The sequence below is a fragment of the Canis lupus genome, chromosome 17, assembly GCF_003254725.2.
Source record: "Canis lupus dingo isolate Sandy chromosome 17, ASM325472v2, whole genome shotgun sequence".
Classification (NCBI taxonomy): Eukaryota; Metazoa; Chordata; class Mammalia; order Carnivora; family Canidae; genus Canis; species Canis lupus.
Window position 1 is genome coordinate 18,859,214 of NC_064259.1, and position 19,852 is coordinate 18,879,065.

At 40.9% G+C, this 19,852-nt stretch overlaps 1 long non-coding RNA gene across 4 annotated transcripts in view; it reads left to right on the plus strand.

The window, feature by feature from the left end:
* Positions 1-2,101, plus strand: part of LOC112665090 (uncharacterized) — a 57,812-nt gene extending 55,711 nt beyond the window's left edge. For all 4 annotated transcript variants that reach the window (XR_004805921.2, XR_007403300.1, XR_003140209.3 and 1 more), the window contains one exon: positions 1,128-2,101. This is a non-coding gene — a long non-coding RNA (uncharacterized LOC112665090). The remainder of the gene's footprint in view (positions 1-1,127) is intronic.
* The last annotated feature ends 17,751 nt before the right edge of the window (positions 2,102-19,852 follow it).

A 19,852-nucleotide genomic window follows, 5' to 3' on the forward strand; every position in this document is an offset into this window, starting at 1 on the left:
TTTTCACTTAAGATATCTTGGATCTGGGACATCTGGGTGGCTCAGCAGTTAAGGGCCTGCCTTCGGCTCAGGGTGTGATCCTGGAGTCCCGGGATCGAGTCCCACATTAGGCTCCCTGGATGGGGCCTGCTTCTCCCTCTGCCTATGTCTCTGCCTATCTCTGTGTCTCTCATGAATAAATAAATAAATGCTTGGATCTACTTCTGTTTTGGTATACAAGGAGCTTCCTTGTTCTTTTTCATAGCCTATTAGTATTGCATAATTTCAGAATACTATGATTTCACCAATGTCTTACTGGTGACACATCCCCACCCCCCAATCTTTGGCTTCTACAGACAGTGCTATAGTGAAAAACCTTGCACATACATCAGTCTGCCTATGAATGAGTGTATCTTTGAAACAAATTTCTAGAAGTGAAGTTTTTTGGTTCAGGGCAAGTATGTTTGTGTTTTTCTCATCTTTAGAGGTTTTATTATACCTGGAAAAGTAGTACATACACATGGTAAACAAACAACACAAAACCAAGCAGTATGAAAGTATATATAGTGAAAAATGAGTCTCTCTGCCTCCCCTCACTCCCTTCCCCAGAGGAAGTATTTGTTGTACGCCACTGTGCGTACACTTCTAGAGATTATAGGCATACACAAACATATATATGTGAATCAGTATGTGTCATTTGTCTTGGCTTGAAAGGAATATATTTAGGAACACACACCATTCTGCACCTTACTTTTTTCACATAATATATTTTAGGATTTATTGCTGATATAGATCAATCTCATTCTCTTAAAAGGCAACACAGGATTTCTTGTGAGGAGATTGACATTAACTTTGTTCATTAAAAAAATTATGGTATGGGGCATCTGGGTGGCTCAAGTGGCTAGGTATCTGCCTTTAGATCGGGTCATGATCCCAGGGTACTATAATTGAGGCCATTATCAGGCTCCCTGCTTCTCCCTCTCTTTGCCGCTCCCCGTTTATGCTTTCTCTCTCTCTTTCAAATAAATAAATAAAATCTTCAAATAATTCAGGTATAATTTATATTTAGGTTTTTTTTTTTTTTTTGCCATTTTGTGTATACAATTCTACAGGTTTGACTAACACATTGTCCTTTGTCATTTTAATAGGTATTGCTATGTAGCCCTCCTGAGAAAGTTGTGCAGAGAAGTGTACCTGCTTTTCTACAACCTCACCAACTCAGATGTGTCATCAAACTTTTTGATATTTACCTAATGGTAAAAGATGAAAATGATATTGCATTACTTAAAATTGTATTTTCCTCATTATGATGAAGCTAAGCATCTTTTCTTTTCATTTTATTTACTTTTTGGGAAGATTTTATTTTTTTAAGTAATCTCTACACTCAATATGGGGCTTGAACTCACAACCCTGAAGTCAAGAATTGCATACTTTACCAAATAAGCCAGCCAGCTGCCCCAACATCTTTTCATTGGTATAAGATTTATTTAAATGTCCTTTCCTGGGAACTATCCATACTTTATTTTTTGGCCCCTTTTTCTCTTGTGGGTTGGTCATCTTCATATCAAGTAAAGACTCTTGGCATATTAGGAAATTAGGCCTTGTCTGATATATAAATTCCAAAAATTGGGGAGCTTGATGTCCATGAAATAAAGATTGCATTTCCTACACAATAAATACTTAAATCTCTTTCAACCGTTGGGAGATTATTGCATGTACAAAGTTCCATTTCAGGAGAACTAAACTTCCAAAATGAGGTTTGGCTGAGAAGATTGTCATGCTTTGCAAAAGAATCAGATGTATATTATTCTGAAACAAAGAGGCGCCTGGGTAGCTCAGTGAGTGGAGTATCTCTTGGTTTTGGCTCAGGTCATGATCTCAGGGTCTGATGGAATCCTGAGTCAGGCTCCCTGCTCAGTGGGGAGTCTGCTTTCCCTCTTCCTCTCCTACTGCACCTTTCCCCGCATCATGTGCTTTCTCTCTCTCTTTGAAATAAATAAATCTAAAAAAATTTTGTAAAGTAAAAAATTAAAATTGCATATGTCTGTGCAATTGACTGTAGCGTCTTTCAATAACCTATGAGGATTAAAAGTTAATGTTTTATCATCTGTAATATAGCTGACCTGGGTTGCTCTGGTTCCTGCCTGTGAATATCCACCAGTTCACTTCAGGCACAGGCAAAGATGAAAAGTCTCTTCTGCATGGTTCCTGCCATAGCATTCTGAGATGATTACATCATGCTGAAATGAAGAATAAGTTCAGAGTTGTGGGGCTCTATCTCCAAAGTGCACAAATGATGTGCAGTAAAGATATTTATGTCTCAGAGTGCAGTGGAGAAGAGTTGAGATGCAAGAAAATTAGAAACTATCTAGTTTTCACATGACATGGAGAAATAGAATGTTTCTTGGCCCCTAAATACAGCAGAAGACAGCTTGTGAACTGCAAATGGTGGAGGCAGAAACACTTTGCTTCAATTATTTGGATAAACAAATGTGTAGAATGTTTAAAAAAGAAATTCCAGGAGAGTGGTGGCAATAGACAGGAATGACTCAGTACCCCTCCTTACATGTGGAATAATGGCTATAAGGGTATAATTAAATCATACATTATGAGCTTGAGCCAGGTGAGCCACAGTCACTGGCTTTGATTTTAATTTGTGTATTGGGATGAAACTTTGTGCATACTCTGTCATTATATATGACTTTCTTCAAGGGTGAATAATTGAAACAAGTCATACATATTTGGAACCTTTTAATTCTTTTTTTTCTTTTTAGAAGATAGAAATTTATTCCTTCATCTTTTAAAAAGTTACTTGTTTTGAAGGGGCCACCTAGGTGGCTCAGTCGGTTGTGCATCTGCCTTTGGCTCGGGTCATGATCCCAGAGTCCTGGTACTGATCCCTGCATCGGGCTTCCTGCTCAGTGGGGAGCCTGTTTCTCTCTCTGCCCCTCCCCCTACTCATGCTCTCTCTCAATGTCTCTCTCTCTCTCTCAAATAAATAAAGATCTTAAAATAAAGTTACCAGTTATGAAGGAGATCCACCACAAAGTGGATGCTTTATACACAAGATAAACTACACTAGAACATTCTAAGGTAAGTTATAAACATCTACATGTTTTCACACAAGGCGAGATGGTTCAGTGGAACTCTGTCACTGTGCTTTCCTTAGCCTTTTTATTTTATTTTTATTTTTAACTTTTAAAAAGATTTTTTAAAAGATTTATTATTTATTTATTTATTTACTTATGATAGAGAGAGAGAGAGAGAGAGAGAGAGAGAGAGGCAGAGGGAGAAACAGGCTGCATGCCAGGAACCTGACATGGGACTCGATCCCGGGACTCCGGGACTCCAGGATCGCACCCTGGGCCAAAGGCAGGCACTAAACCTCTGAGCCACCCGGGGATCCCCTAAAAAAGATTTTATTTATTCATGAGAGACAGAGAGAGAGAGGCAGAGACATAGGCAGAGGGAGAAGGACTCGATACAGGACTCAATCCTAGGAGCCCCGGGATCACGACCTGAGCCAAAGGCAGACACTCAACCACTGAGCCACCCAGGCACCCCTCCCTTAGCCTTCTTTAAAGGACCACGCACAAGAATTTTCAAATCATGTGTCAGGTCAAGCCTAGGAGCAAATGATGAAGCTGGACTGCAAACCATGACTCAGAGTAGCCACAGATCAGCTGGAACTAGCATAGTAGGAGCCCCTAAGCACAGAATGGGGTGGATGGGAGAGTATACAACCCTTTTACATTGCAATGTATCTATCTTTTTCTTAACTTTTCAGGGAATGCATCCCAATATAACAATAAAACAACATGTGGAGCCTTTTTATTCCTTCTCTTGATGTCTGCACATATCTTGATTGACAGTTTACATTTGATGTGTATTAATAGACCTTCCTAATCATTCATGATGGAGGCGCCTTGTTGGCACCATGGGGTGGTTCAGTTGGTTAAGCATCTGCCTTGGGCTCGGGTCATGATCCCAGGACCCTGGGATCAAGCCCCACATTGGCTTCTCCCTCTCCCTCTGCTTCCTCCCCTCCCTGCTCATGCTCCGCCTGTCTCTCTCTCAAATAAATAAAATCTTTAAAAAAAAACACTAATTAGAATGAAAAACGATAAAGAAAATTCATGCCCTTTTACCCTTGTTAACTAATCTTTTTGTGCAACTGGCTCATCAAACAGTGGAAGCAACTTTCTTTGTGTGTCCTCCTGTTCTCCCCCTCTGGGTGAAGACTCAAGCACTTGATACATTTCTCAGCACTCTCAGGTAATAAGCATCCTTTTGGTGGCTTTAAGTCACACACACAGCCTCAACCTCATAATTACAGCTTCTCCCTTCCTCTGGTTGGGGCCTGTCGCAGACTGGAGTCTGTGATCCAGGGAAGGTGGGAGGGGGAAACTGCTTCTCTTTGTTCACTGCTTTCCCGCAGCAGCTAGATGTTGTCTGTTGTCTGTGAGGAGCTCCACCAGGAGCCGGAGCTGGGAGTGGGTGTGATAGGAAGGAGAGCGGTAACTGGAATGATTGTCCTTTCTTGGTAGTACTGCCTGGCTTCCCCTCTCTGGGCCTAGCAATGTTTGAAACACTCCCCTGGGCAAGCTCCTAGGCCCTTTATCCATTCTGGTCCTAGGCCTTGGCTGACAAACCCTTTGATCTGAGCAGTGCCCTTCCTATTGGCTGGCTGTACCTGTTCTCTTGGTGTCTGCTCCCAGCCCTCCTAGGGGTCTTTCTACCTGTGTCCCTCACACCACCAAGATGCCCTCTCAGGCAGGATTGAATGCTTGATTGCTTGATTTTTAATTTATTTGAGAAAGAGAGGGAGGAAGAGAGCACAAGCAGGGAGAGCTGCAGAGGGAGAGGGACAAGCAGACTCCCTGCTCTGCAATACAGGCTCGATCCCAGGATTCTGAGATCATGACCTGAGCCATGGATGGCAGCCGCTTAACTGCCTGAGCCCCCCAGGTGCTCCTGGCAGGATCTATTTTTATTACTATTATTATTCATTTAAATTCAATTTGCCAACATAGAGTGCTCATCGTATCAGGATCTGTTTAAAATGACCTCAGAACGGTATCTGCTGGTACTCCTGGTGTGACAGGCCCTGTTTCTCTCTTCTCTGCGACCTAGCCCCTTTAACATTCTCAGTCACGGCCCCCAGAATTAACCCTGCAAGGAGCACAAAGCCAGTTTCCAGGGGTTCTGGCTGAAGCTCCTCCACCTTTGAGCAGGTTTCACAGCTCCTTTTAGAGAAATCCTCCTCACAAAATCCTCCCTCTCTCCTCTCCCGACATGTTAGGCCTTTATGTGGGTCAGTCATCTAACCTGTTCTTGGCATCTACTTTGAAATTTCCATTTGGCCTTCCACCACACTTGGGAATCTGTAATCTATGGAACTTGGTGGATCCATCAAAACTCCCCAATAGACATCCTGTTATGTTTGTTTCCTCTTTTTCCTTTGAAGGATATTGCTTTTCTTTAGAACATTATCTCCAGTAAAACTCTCCCCCTGCCCAAGAGCCTCACGCAGATGGGTGAGATGGCCTCTATCATCCCACATCCTTGGAAGGCCCCTGAGCTTTCTTTATACCTATTTATTTAAGTCACATGTCTTTGAGTAGGTAACATATGCACAGAGTACAAAATTCAAGAGGCACAAAAGGGAATAGTGTGAAAAGCAGGTTTTGTCTTCACCCTTGGATTCCTGGTCCCTCTCTGCAAAGGTAACAACTATTGTGAGTTTTGAAGGGTATTTCCAGAAGTATTTATATAGATATCAGCATATGTTTATGAAAATTTTTGTTTATAAACACAGCATATGACACACCTTTCTGTACCCTGCTTTTCTTCACTTAATGCATCTTGGAGATCATTCCATATCATCACACAGAAAGCTGCCTCTTTCTTTGTTTTTTTTTTTTTAATTTTTATTTATTTATGATAGTCACACAGAGAGAGAGAGGCAGAGACATAGGCAGAGGGAGAAGCAGGCTCCATGCACCGGGAGCCCGACGTGGGATTCGATCCCGGGTCCCCAGGATCGCACCCTGGGCCAAAGGCAGGCGCTAAACCGCTGCGTCACCCAGGGATCCCTGCCTCTTTCTTTGTAATGATTACATTAAGTTTCCCTGAGTGAATGTAACATAATCTACTTTACCTGTTCTCTATTTTTAAAGATTCAGGTTTACCCTTGTTGACTAATTTAAATAATCCATTTATGGGGGTGCCTGGCTGGCTCAATCGGTAGAAAATGCAACTCTTACTCTTGGGGTTGTGAGTTCAAGCCCCACATTGGGTATAGGGCTTACTTTAAAAAAGTAAATAAAGATATTTTAAAAATAGTAACCATTTGCATAATTGTTTGAGCGTGGGCTATGGAACCAGACTGTCTCTATTTATGTTTCAGCTAGACCACTTACTTGCTGAGTGGCCTGAAGCATGCAATTTAACCTCTCTATGTCTCAGTTTCTGTATCTCTAAAATGGGAGCAGTAATATTTACCCTTTAGAGTTGTGAAGATCAAACAAATTAAAACAAAAGTAAAGAGCTTATAACTGTAGTTAGCACACATTAAACACTTAATATACATTAATGTTTATTCTTCCTGGATGAAAGTGCTCCGTGGCCTCTTGCTCTTCCTAAGCTGGATCTGGATTTATGGGTAGAGGGGAGCTGTTGTGTCTCCCCCCTTTTCCCCCTTGGGGGAGGGACTCCCTGGCTTTGTGTTTCGGAAATGCTGTCTGGTATCTGCTGATCTCCCATGTGCCTGGGTGTTCTTTGTCTCGTGGTTTTCCCAGCTAAGTCTGGGGCCCATGACTAGTGATCTGGATGTCTCAGCAAGGTGTGACCTGATGGCACTTCCTGGGCCATTCACCTTCTCTGTAGTTGCTACTGGCTACTTCTCCTGTGTAGTCTGGTCCAGGCAGTTGGCTCCATCTTACATGCCATGGTCTTCCTACAGTGATGATCCCTCTGACAAGCTTCATTTTCAGCTGTTGTCTAGAGTTTGAAACAAGTTGCTGGGGCAGCAGCCTTCTTTGTCCTTTGTATTTGCTCCTATCTAATGAATGCACATCTCCAAATTCTCCATCTTCTCTTGATTGGCTAAAGGTTGTCCTGTAAGACTTTCTTCCAGAAAGGAACTATATTCCCTGACTTTGGCTAGTTGGACAATATTTCTGTTGCATTTGTATTTAAATGATGATAGTTAGGCTGTGCATGAAATTCTTGAATCATATTCTTTTCTTTCTAAGGATTACCTCACTGTTTTTTGTTGTTGAATGTTACTATGGAGAAGTCTTAAGCTCATCTGAAACTTTTCCCTTTATAGATGAGTTGATGATTTTGCATAAATGTTCAAAATATTCTTTTCTATGTCACTGAAGTCCAGTGATTTACTGAGACAATCTTGTTGACAGTTCAAAATGTTTGTTTTCATCTTGCTTTTTTCCTCAAACTTTTCTTCTGTGTTCTTTTTTTTTTTTTTAAGATTTTATTTATTTATTCATGACAGACACAGAGAGAGAGCGAGGCAGAGACACAAGCAGGATCCATGTAGGGAACCTGACGTGGGACTCAATCCTGGGTCTCCAGGATCATATCCCAGGCTGAAGTCAGCGCCAAACTATTGGGCCCTCAGGGCTGACCTCTTCTGTGTTCTTTACAGGTTTTCACGTGTTCACTATTTCTTTGTCACTCCTATTGTAGTCCTCAGTTCTATGATGGTAAGTACTTTTTCTCTCCTCTTTCCTATTCTTTCCTAATTAACATATTATTAGTTTCACAGGTAGAGTTCAGTGATTCATCAGTTGTATATAACATCTAGTGCTCATTATATCAGGTGCCTTCTTTAGTGCTCATCACCCAGTTACTCCATATCCCACCTCCAGCAATCCTCAGTTTGTTTCCTTTGGTTAAGAGTCTCTTATGATTTGTCTCCCTCTCTGATTTCCTCTTGTTTTATTTTTCCCTCCCTTTCGCTATGCTCTCTGTTTTTCTTAAATTCCACATATGAATGAAATCGTATGATAAATGTCTTTCTCTGATTGACTAATTTTGCTTAGCATAATACCCTCTAGTTCCATCCACATCATTACAAATGATAAGATTTCATTTTTTGATGGCTGAGTAATATTCCATTGTAGAGATATATATACCACATCTTTTTTATCCATTTATCTGTTGATGGGCATCTGGACTCTTTCCATAGTTTGGCTAATGTGAACATTGTTGCTATAAACGTTGGAGTGCAGGTGCCTCTTCAGGTCACTGCATTTGTATCTTTGGGGTAAATATCCAGTAGTGCAATTGCTGGTTCGTCGGGTAGCTCTATTTTTAACTTTTTGAGTAACCTCTATACTGTTTTCCAAAGTGGCTGCACCAGCTTGCATTCCTACCAGTAGTGTAAGAGGTTTCCCCTTTCTCCATAGCCTCACCAACATTTGTTGTTTCCTCAGCTTATTAATTTTAACCATTCTGACTTGTGTGAGGTAGTATCTCATTGTGATTTTGATTTGTATTTCCCTGATGATGAGTTACGTTGAGCATTTTTTCATATGTCTGTTGGCCATTTGTATATCTTCTTTGGAGAAATGTCTGTTCATAAGAAATCCTGCATATTAACAAGAAAAAGACAGACAATCCAATAGAAAATAGGCAAGACTTGAATGGCTACTTCACAAAAAATAAGCAAATGAAAAGGCTCTAAACATGAGTCCTTGGGGAAATGTAAATTAAAATTACAGTGAGATGCAGCCATCAGAATGCCTAAAATTAAACTAACAATACCAAATAAAGGCTAGGATGTGGAGGATGCTTCCCTGGTCTAAATGAGTACAGCTCCTTTGGAAAACTTTTTAATGGTTTCAAAGCTAAAAATACAGGTACTTTATGACCTAGTAATTCTATTCCTTTGTAAATTCTCAACAGAAATGAATGTTTATATCTTCCAAAGACATGTACAAGAATATTCATAGCAGCTTTTCTCATAATAGTTAAAAACTAAAAACAATTCAAATGTTAATGGGTAAAATAGCAGCACATTCACATAATAGAATACTATGTAATATTGCAAAAGAATGAACTGCTATTCACAACAACGTGGGTGACTATCACCAATATAATGTACAGTAGAAAGACCTAGACATAAAAGAGAGTGCCTACTGTATGTTTTCATTTGTGGTACATTCAACACTAGACAAAATTAATTGGTGGTAGACAAGGATAGTTGAAACAGCAATTATCTTGGACTGGGAGGGGACAAGAAGGAAACTTCTTGGGTATTAGTAATGTCCCATGTTTATATCAGAATGTGGTTACGTGGATGTAGTTACCTTTTATTTTATTTATTTTTTTAAAAGATTTTATTTATTTATTCATGAGAGACAGAGAGAGAGAGAGAGAGAGGCAGAGACACAGGCAGAGGGAAAAGCAGGCTCCGTGCAGGGAGCCCACTGTGGGACTTGATCCCAGGTCTCCAGGATCAGGCTCTGGGCTGAAGGCGGTGCTAAACCACCGATCTACCCGGGCTGCCCAATGTAAAAATTCACCAAGCTATACATTTAAGACTTTGTTGTATATAAATTCTACCTCAAAGAAAACAAATTTTAATGCTAACTCATGGTTGTTGCTTTTATCTTTGGAATCATTAAAAGATTTTCCAAAAGAGCTGTACTCATTTAAACCAGGAATGCATCCTCCACATCCTAGCCTCTATTTGGTATTGTTAGTTCTTTTGAATTCTGATAGCTGCATCTTGTTGTAATTTTAACTTACATTCCCATGCCCACACCCCAGGACTCATGTTTAGAACCTTTTCATGTGCTTATTTTTTGTGAAGTAGCCATTCAAGTCTTCACCTATTTTCTATTGGATTGTCTGTCTTTTTCTTGTAGGCTCCATGTCCAGTGTGGGACTTGAACTTATGATCCTGAGATCAAGAGTAGCATGCTCTACTGACTGAGTGAGTCAGGCAGCCCACTAACTCATGTCTAAAGTTCAGTTATCTTGTCATTTTCTGCTTGACCCCCTTGTATCTCTGCTTTAAGTGCTTGTTATATACAGCTTATTTTTTCCCCTAGAGATTAGTTTTTCTTTACTTCCTAGAGATAATGGAAATTTGGGGGGTCATAATTTTCATCGTCTTTGTGGCAAGATCTTTCTGCTGTTGTTCTTTCTCTGCCAATAATTTTTCCTATTGATTTCCTCCTTTTTTTGTCGTATTTTTTGTAAAGAGTTGTGCTGTCTCCCTTTTGATTATTTCTCACCTTTCAGTAAGGGCACTTTTTCCAGCAGGGCTGACATAATGTACATCTCCAAAGGACATCTCCAAATTGCATTCTCTCCTAGGGGTACTGTTCACACAAAATACAATATGAATGGTGTCTCTTGGAGACCCTGCTGCTTAGACTACCTATGTGCTGAAATACTTGTGGGGAAGGGTCAGAAGCAGAGTGCCAAACCTCTCCCTGAGCCTCCCTAATCTAAGTAAAGTTTGCCTGTGTGCTTGTATGAGCTGGCCTAGCCTTTCGTCCTCTTCAGAGGAAAAGTTTAGCAATGGCTGGACAGCTTATTACCAAATAGCTGTTGCACTACCTGGCCTCACCATGACAACATGGTGGGTTTATTTTTTTATTTTTAGAAAAAATTTTTAATATATTTTTTTATTTTTATTTTTTATTTTTTAAAGATTTTGTTTATTTATCCATGAGAGATACAGAGAGGCAGAGAACGAGAAGCAGGCTCCCTGCAGGAAGCCTGCCATGGGACTTGATTCTGGGACTCCAGGATTACACCCTGGGCTGAAGCCAGGTGCCAAACCACTGTGCCACCCAGGCTGCCCAAGATGGTGCACTTAGAACCTACTTTCTTCACCTGCTCTCCTACCCCTCTGTAGTATCAAATGGAGTCCAAGAAAACTTCAGCAGCTGGCCTGCATCAAGCCTGGTTCTTTCTTTCTTTTTTCTTTGTTTAAAGGATTTTATTCATTTATTCATGAGACACACACACACACAGAGAGAGAAAGAGAGATAGAGAGAGAGAGAGAGAGGCAGAGACACAGGCAGAGGAAGAAGCAGGCTCCATGCAGGGAGCCCGACATGCATGGGACATGATCCCAGGACCCCGGCTCTCGCCCTGAGCCAAAGGCAGACGCTCAGCAGCTGAGCCCCCCAGGCGTCCCGGACGTCCGTTTCTGAGCAAGGTACTGTTGGGTTTGCACCTGGCGAATCTACTCGTGCCTGAGCATTCTGAACTCTGCCAGCGCTGCAGTACGCAGCCTCTCTGCCCAGATCTTCTTCCTTACTGGGGTTGGACGTTTTGCCATGGAGAATAGCCTTCCTTCATGTATGGTCAAGGTTCAGGGTAAAAGCGACTTGGCCATTTTGTGGACTATTAAGTTTCTTTTTTCCTTGTTATCTTCAGGTGATTAGAAATACCTTGCTTTCACAAACAGTGCTGCAGTTGCATGTAACTCAGTTTGTATCTATGCAAGTGAATCAGTAGAATGAATCTCTAAGATTGGAATACTGGCTAAAAGGTATGTGCGTTCATCTATCATTTGAACAGATACCACCAAATTGTCCTCCCTAGAAGTTGTACCAATTTATATTCCCATCAGTAAGAATGCCCGTTTCTCCAGACCCTTGTCAACACCGTGGACTGTTGTACCTTTTGGTCTGTGCCATTCTAAGAGATGAAAAATGGTGTCTCAGTAAATTTTGAAATTAATTTTTTTCATTTCTATGTTTTTTAAAAGATTTTATTCATTTATTCATGAGTGACACACCCTGAGGGAGAGAGAGAGAGAGAGAGAGGCAGAGACACAGGTAGAGGGAGAAGCAGGCTCCATGCAGGGAGCCCGACATGGGACTGGATACCGGGGCTCCAGGATCAGGTCCTGGGCTGAAGGCAGCGCTAAACTGCTGAGCCACCAGGCTGCCCCATTTCTATGTTTAAAAGTCATTTATCTTAGTGTTTCCTTTATACATCCTTTTCTATAAACTGTGTATTCATATCATTGGCCCATTTTCCCATTGGGTGTTGGTCTTATTGATTTACAGGACCTCTTTATATTAAGGAAATAAACACTTTGTGATATGCTATGTAAGTATTTTTTCCAGTTTGTCATTTGTCTTTTGATTTTGCTTATAGCAATTATTGCTTTATTGATTTTTAAAATACATGATGTAGCAGTTATGAACTCTTCTTTGATGGCTTCTGTTTTTTTTTTTTTTTAATATCCTGAGAAATGATCTTCACTGTAATACAAGGTGAGACTCTTTGTGGTTACCACTCATGATGAAACAGGGCTCAGAATGAATTCCTCAACATCATGTAATATGGCTTAAGAATTAGATTTTGTTGGAGAAAACTGTAAACCAGGGGTCAGCAAGAAGAGAAAGGGTGACTAGTCCTTTATCTTCTCATCATCCCATGGAGAGACACACCAGGACCTAGGTAATTGACTGAACACAGGATATGTTTGAGTTCCAATGGAAGGATGCCATATCTTCTTGCATTATAAAATTATAAAAACAGTATATCTGGGGTGGGAGGTAATCAGACACTGGGCACCAAGTATTTAGGACTATGGCTATTTACAGGAATTACATAGGAAATTCAGCTGCCCAAAACTTGGGATCTTTGGCGCCAGTGTGAAGTTGTATAATAAGAATTGAGGAGGATAAATATACTTATTCTTAATCTTTAATAGCTAAGGGGTGAAAAGATTTCATTTAAAGCTGATAAATCAGATAAAGCCATACATAACGCACTAATTAGTACAAAGGAAAAACCTAAGACTGATACTATAATCAACTAAAATTGGGTCAAGTTCTTGGTGTCAACTATAAAATCCATAGTAACTACTTTAGGCAGAAAGGGAGTTAGTTATTAGGTCACTCATATAAGCATTGGAAAGGCTGGAAGAGCAGGCTATAGGCTGAACTTCTAGAACAACTCTAGAACCATACTGCAGAACCAGCCTGGCAAGATAGCTGCTGCCACTGCCAGCATCAAGGAAGGCATTTCCTCAAAACCAGGAGCTGCTGCCTCCGCCCTGTAGGAAGATCTTCCCCACACAGGATGCTCTTCCCCAGATAGCTGCACAGCTCCCTCCTTGGCCTAGCCCCCCAGTTGGCATCCACTTCTCCGGCTCAAGTTTGCAAACTACTTTTGGTCCTAGACCCCTAGAATCTAAATAATGGCCTCAGGCTTAGAAGCTCAGTGTAAATCTGTCAGTATTCTCAACTTTCAGTCATTACCACCTGCCTGCCCCAAGGTAAATCCCTGCTTCAACATCCTCCTTTTGAAGCAATTGAGTGATTTATTTTCCCAGGATCCAGAACCATTTTCTGAGGGGGAAGAGTGGGCTCCACATAACTGTGTACAGAATAAACATGTGTCAAGTACAGATTCCATCTCAGAATCAACAGGGAGATGTTAAGTGTACCTCGTGCTACACTCTTCCCAACCTATAATTTGCCTTTTAGGGAATGAACATGATTTGAAGGCTGGTGTCCATGGTAAGCATTTAAAATAATTTCTTATTTAATTGATTAAAAAATTTTTTTTGACATGTGAGATAGTCTTTGATACCAGTCAAGTCAAAATGTGGGCCCCAGTTCAGAGCCTCTGTTGTTCCTTCTTACACAGACTCACAGGTGTGTTCTTCTTTTCCAAGTCTGCAGACCACGTCCATATACTCTATGGGGAGATTATTTTTAGTCATCAGATTCCATAACATGTTGGTGATGAATTTCTGCTGGCAAATTTTTTTGCATTTAAAAAATCAAATCACAGCGTGAATTTCATCTGGGAAACACATGTCTAGGAAATTAATTATTTCCAACCCAAGGGCATAACCAACCACAGCTAAAATGGATCTAGTTTATGGTTCTGCCATATTTGCTCAGAAAGTACTGAACTCCCAAGAGAATCACTGTGCTATATATTGGGCACTGGTCAATAGGCTTGTAAGTGTCTTCTGGTATGATTCAGATATCTGGGGCCTGAAGTTTGAAGGAGTTTGTAATGTCCAGAAACGGAGAACAGGGGACCAGGTAAAATGATCAGTTTGAGGGATTTTGAGGGCATGAAATGCAGATGGAAGAAAACAAAACCATAGAAAGTTTCTGAAAAATCTGCTACCAATAGTAATGTTGATTTTGCTTATGATAGGAAATTAGATTGTAAGTTCCTTTAAGGAAAGGGAGGATCTCATCCCTAGTGCATACCTGCTTGGTATAGGTGATTTGATGATGAAAGGGAGTCAAATCTTGACCTCATAAAGAAAAAAAGCAATGTCTTCAACAAATAATTGTTGAATGAGGGCAGTGAAGGATAATTATACCCCTTAAGGAGTAATTCAGCTAACCTTTGCAACTGTGCTTGTACACATCCATGTGGGTAATGTATTCTTTCTCAGAAAGGCATTTTCCCAATGGAAAAAGACTTAGAACTGAACTGGAAGACTTGGATCTTGTATGCATCCCCATATGTCTCTGAAACTTAGTATATTCTGTATAAATCATTTATGAACATAGGCATGTGGACCACTGCATTCATTCAGGAGAGCAATCTAGCTTTATCAAGAGAATTTGAGTGAGAGTAATTGTTATGGCCTTGTAATCCCCCGGAGCAGCTCACCTCAGCCCATAAGGGCATCTTTATGAGGATGTTCATTACATATAGAGAGTGTGTAGCAACCTAGTTTCCATCTCTAGGGGAGTGGGGAAATAAAATATGAAGGATCTTTGTCATAAGATACTCTACAGCAATCGGAAGTGATGAATTAGAGATACATAGAGCAATATGGATAGATGTTTAAAAATAATCTTGAGTAAATAAATAAGACAGAACAATATCATAGAACCATTTCATGTTGGTTGATTGATCACATTCGTGGAAAACAACCCATACATTTATCAAAGATGCATATCTGTCTGAGGACATATCCAAACATCCTGGGAAGGATACCTATGGAGCAGTGATTGGAAAAACAACAATGTGAGAGGGGGAGCCTTATCCAAAACCAGTGCTGAGAATATGGCATAATCATCTCCAGCCTAATGAGAAACATAGCAAAAACCATTTTTCATTTTTCATCCCCATAATTGGAAGTGTTCCACTCACCCAGTCTGCTGTCATGGGATTTCTGTTTTCAAATTGTTCTTTAGGGGCTCATGGCTTTTCCTATACTCTGTTCAGTGATACTATTGCTAATGCTTAGAGTTCACGTAGAGTTTGCAAATTTCTTCTCTTCCTTAAACTTGTGTGGTCAAATTAAGCATTAGATGTGAATAGAAAATAATGAGTTTTTAAACTCGATCCAAATAAGTGTTATTTCCTGCAAAGTCGTCATAGATTCCAGAAGTTCTGCCAATGCTTGAAACAGTATTGGAACTCCGTGTGCATGTATGTGTGTGTGTGCACATGCACGTGTGTGTGTGCACACACATGAGCAAGTGCACATTTAAGAATCAGTTAGACCTTATATTATTTGAAAACCTAGCCTTACTTACCTGATCGGTGCCCACCGATCACTCATCATATTTGGGTCTCCCTGTCTTGCCCACAGAGTTCTAGGCACAACCTGCCTTCTTTTCCTCTCTGCAGCACACGAAATTCATCCTTGTTTGGGGACTTTGCAATAGCTATTTGTTTTGTCTGAGAAGCTTGTCCTTCCGATCTTCCTTCTCAGGCTGGCTCCTTCTTAGATGTTACGTCCTCAGAGAGGCTGTTTCTGATTATCAAATAAAAGTCACCTAATAACTTGCTTTCCCACCCCCTTGCTTTAATTCTTCCCATGGCTACTACTATCAGATATTTGCTTACTCACTCATTGACTGTATATATCCCTACTTTGAGTAAGCGTTGCATGTCCTCCATACCTAGAAAGATGCCTGCCACACAGCAGGTGCTCAGGAATGTTTGTTGAATAAATCAAAGAGTGTGATTACCTCAGATCTTTGTACCTGAGGTCCAAAAGTTCAAGCAATCTGAATACGAGCATTACTGTAGATTCTTTCTCCCTTGTTCTTTTGTTATAATTTATCATTTATTCTTTTACTATATCTCTTCACACTTTACCACTTTTTTTTTAATTTTTATTTATTTATGATAGTCACAGAGAGAGAGAGAGAGGCAGAGACACAGGCAGAGGGAGAAGCAGGCTCCATGCACCGGGAGCCCGACGTGGGACTCGATCCCGGGTCTCCAGGATCGCGCCCTGGGCCAAAGGCAGGCGCCAAACCGCTGCGCCACCCAGGGATCCCACACTTTACCACTTTTTAAAAAGATTTTATTTATTTATTCATGAGAGACACAGAGAGAGGCAGAGACATAGACAGAGGGAGAAATAGGCTCTCTGGGGGAGCCCGATGTAGGAATCAATCCCAGGACAATGGGGTCACTACCTGAGCCAAAGGCAGATGCTCAACCACTGAGCCACCTAGGTGCCTCCACACTTTACCACTTATTACATATGTCTACCTATAAATGCATCTATTTCTCTTACTAAGTTGTGGGCTTCTGAAAAGAATGAACACTGTTTCTAATTTTTATATCTCTTGGAGGACTTAACACCAAACTTTGATATTCCAAGTACTAGATACATATTTTATCACGTTGAACTGCATCTGGATAGTATGAATGTGTGTGTGTGTGTGTGTGTGTGTGTGTGTGTGATTGTGTGTGTTACAGAGAGAGAGAAAGAGAACAATTGTGTGGGCCTATTTGGGTACATTTTGTGCCAGTGATTTTTAGACTCATTTTGAGTGTCTACTTACATTTAGAAAGTGCAAATTTGGACAGAGATCAAATTTCTGGGCCATGTTGTCATAACGGCCTGAATTCTGTAGGACATAAAACAAAATGGAAAGTGGACAAATGGAGATAAATTCATGTACTGAAGATGGTAATGTCCAATTTAAGCCAACTGAGCTCCTTTCTACATAAAGGCAATGGCATAAGGTAATTAAAGGATGAGGCCACAAAAGCCAGAGATAACAGGGTAACTGCTGTAGGTGGAGCAGATAGACTAAGGGCAGCTTGAGGACTGACCCTGGGCCCCACTAATTTTTCTCTGCAATGACTAGCATAACACATAGGAAACACTTAATGAAAGTTTGTTAAATGGTGGATTAAATGAAAAATGGATAAGTGAAAAGTAATGACTTTTTATATGACTCATAAATTGGCTCAGAAGCCACTGGCTCAGGAGACTCAAGGGAAAGAGTTCCAAAAATGTGGCATCATTGACCTAAGTGTGAGATCTCTCTAGAACACATATTTAGCCGTAGAAGTGGCATTGCTATCCATCAAGTCACCATCTTCCAGTCTCTCAGACTAGAAACTTTAGAAGCTTCTATGAGTCACCCACTTTACTTGTCTAACACGCCTAAGCAGTCATTAATTCCTGCCAGATTTACCTCAGAAATACCCTCAGTTCCCATGGCCTTATTGCCTAATTTCTTTTTTTTTTAAGGTTTTATTTATTTATTTGGGAGAGACAGAGCACAAGTGGGGAGGGAGAGGTGTGGGGAGAAGGAGAAGCAGACTCCCTACTGAGCAGGGAGCCCAGTGCAGGGCTCGATCCTAGGATACTGAGACCATGACCTGAGCTGAAGGCAGTTGCTTAACTGACTGAGCCACCCAGGCACACCTTATTGCCCAATTTCTAGACAGCAGCCTCTTGATTGGGATCGGGCCACCAGTATCACTTGCCTTTGCAATCCTCCCTCAACTCACCAAAGTTATCCTCTGTAACTGGCACGTGAAACAGGTAGGAGTCGGGAGGATTCAAGCAGAAAGCAACTTTTTCCAACCTTATGACTGACCCTTTAAAAATGTTCTCTCCAATCTTTCTTCCCTACCCATGATTTTCTGTTTCCTTTCAAGTATTGAAAAGTTCAGTCCAGTGTCATTTCAAAACTTCAGTTTCTTATCCAAATTAGAGTTCTCCCTCCCACAGGTATGGGCCACAGCCAGACTTGCAAACACAGTTCACACACATGTCTTCTCTCTTCCTTTCACCTCCCCTTGCACTAGCTGGGCCCAGGAGAGAGAGGGGATTAGAGACAAAGAAGCAAGGTGTTCCATGGCTCTTGCAGTTGTAATCACAGAGTCCTCTGTGAGTGGCAGATCTAATGGGTATTTCTCTAGTGATGCTTTGGAAGATTTGTCGAGGACCCTTCCTCCCTGGGAGAGCCTATTATAGCATTGCTTGCTTGATACCCACTTTAGTTAGATTCTTGAAATTTCCTCCTTATCACCTGAATTCCAGCAGACCACCCCACACAGTGTGTCCTATGTTGGAAACATCTAGAAGGGCCTCTTCGAGTATATAAGATACTGAGGCCAACTCTCTTCTTCATGTTCTAGTGGCATAAACTTTTCTATTGTTTCTCTAAGTGCAGCTTTAGTCTCTGTGGGACCCATTGGCTTTGCTCTGCTGCCTAAGGGGCCACCAGCCAGCCTTTCATTAAAGTTTTTGTTTGTTTGTTTGTTTGTTTCCTCCAGTGGAATGAGAAGGCAGCCTCTAGGTCACCTCTCTTAGCCTTCTCTGAGAAGCCTGGGAGGGGGCAGGGGTGGGCATGAAGGTCTAACTGAAGCAGAACAAGCTGGAGGTCACTCTCTATGCAAGTCCTGCCTTGACAGTCTTGTATCTTGCTTGCAATGTGTGTGAGTGTGGGGGAGACATAAACCCATTGTTCTTAGCTTTGGAGCCCCAGCCAAAACCCTGAGAAAGGAAGAGGCCTATTTTAACCTGCTGTTACATTCCTTTAAAAACATCAGAAACTGTTTTGTTTTAATGAACTGTTCTAAGCTTACAATGCCTGATTTTGAAGTCCTAGAAAAGACATTTTAGCAAGCTAAGAGAGGGATCACTGAAACCCCATCATTTTGTAAATGAGAACCCAAAGTGCAGGAAAGTTGACTGATTTATGGATGACCACACAGCTAGTAATGACCAGGTCTTGAACCTAGACCTTTGGCCTCCAAGTATCATGCCTTTAAGATTCGGCCCACTATCCTACCTAGTGTGATTCTCCTTAAAGGGGACCGGAGACATTTATACCTAAAATAAAACTACCTATGTGTAAGGATCAGATGAAAATCATACATACTTTTAATGATTTTTCAAAGCCTATGAAATGGATGCTGTGTTTATGGATGATTTTTATCTTTTGGCTAACCTATATTTTCTAAATTTTCTGTGATGATCATATATTTCTTTTACTGTAAGGAAACAAAACATATATAATTATTCTTTTTAGCTGTAGGTCTCTATTATAGAAAATGACTGCTTATAAATAAAAACAAATTGCATTTATACACTTTCTGGTAAGTCCACTTAAGTAGAAGAATGAGACCTGAATTATAGTCCTGGAGCTACTTAACTGTGCAACCTTGAGCTAGTCACTTGACCTCTTGAGGATCAAAGACTCAAATGCAGTGTGTGGAGCCTGGGCTGTATAAAAATCCAAGACATTTTCCAACCCTAAAAGCAAAAAATATTTCTGAAAAGCTGTGTGAGGAGCGATTGTGAAAATTTAGATGAAAAGCTTCAAAATACAAAGCTCCATGTAAATATGTGGCAGTAATGATGATTTTTCCTTGTTCTCTAACATGGACCTTCCAATTAAGTGAGATCAGCCTGTAGATTCATCTAAGCAAGGCACGCTGACTCTGTGTTTACCGTTAAGGTCCCCACTTGCCCTTCCTTATCCAAACTTCTCCGTGAAGCCTTTCAGACCACCCCAGCCCTCCCTGCTGCTCCTTCCGGGATCTACAGACTCAGCCTGGCACTGCCTTTTTTTTTTTTTTTTTTAAAGATGTATTTGTTCATGAGAAACACAGAGAGAGAGGC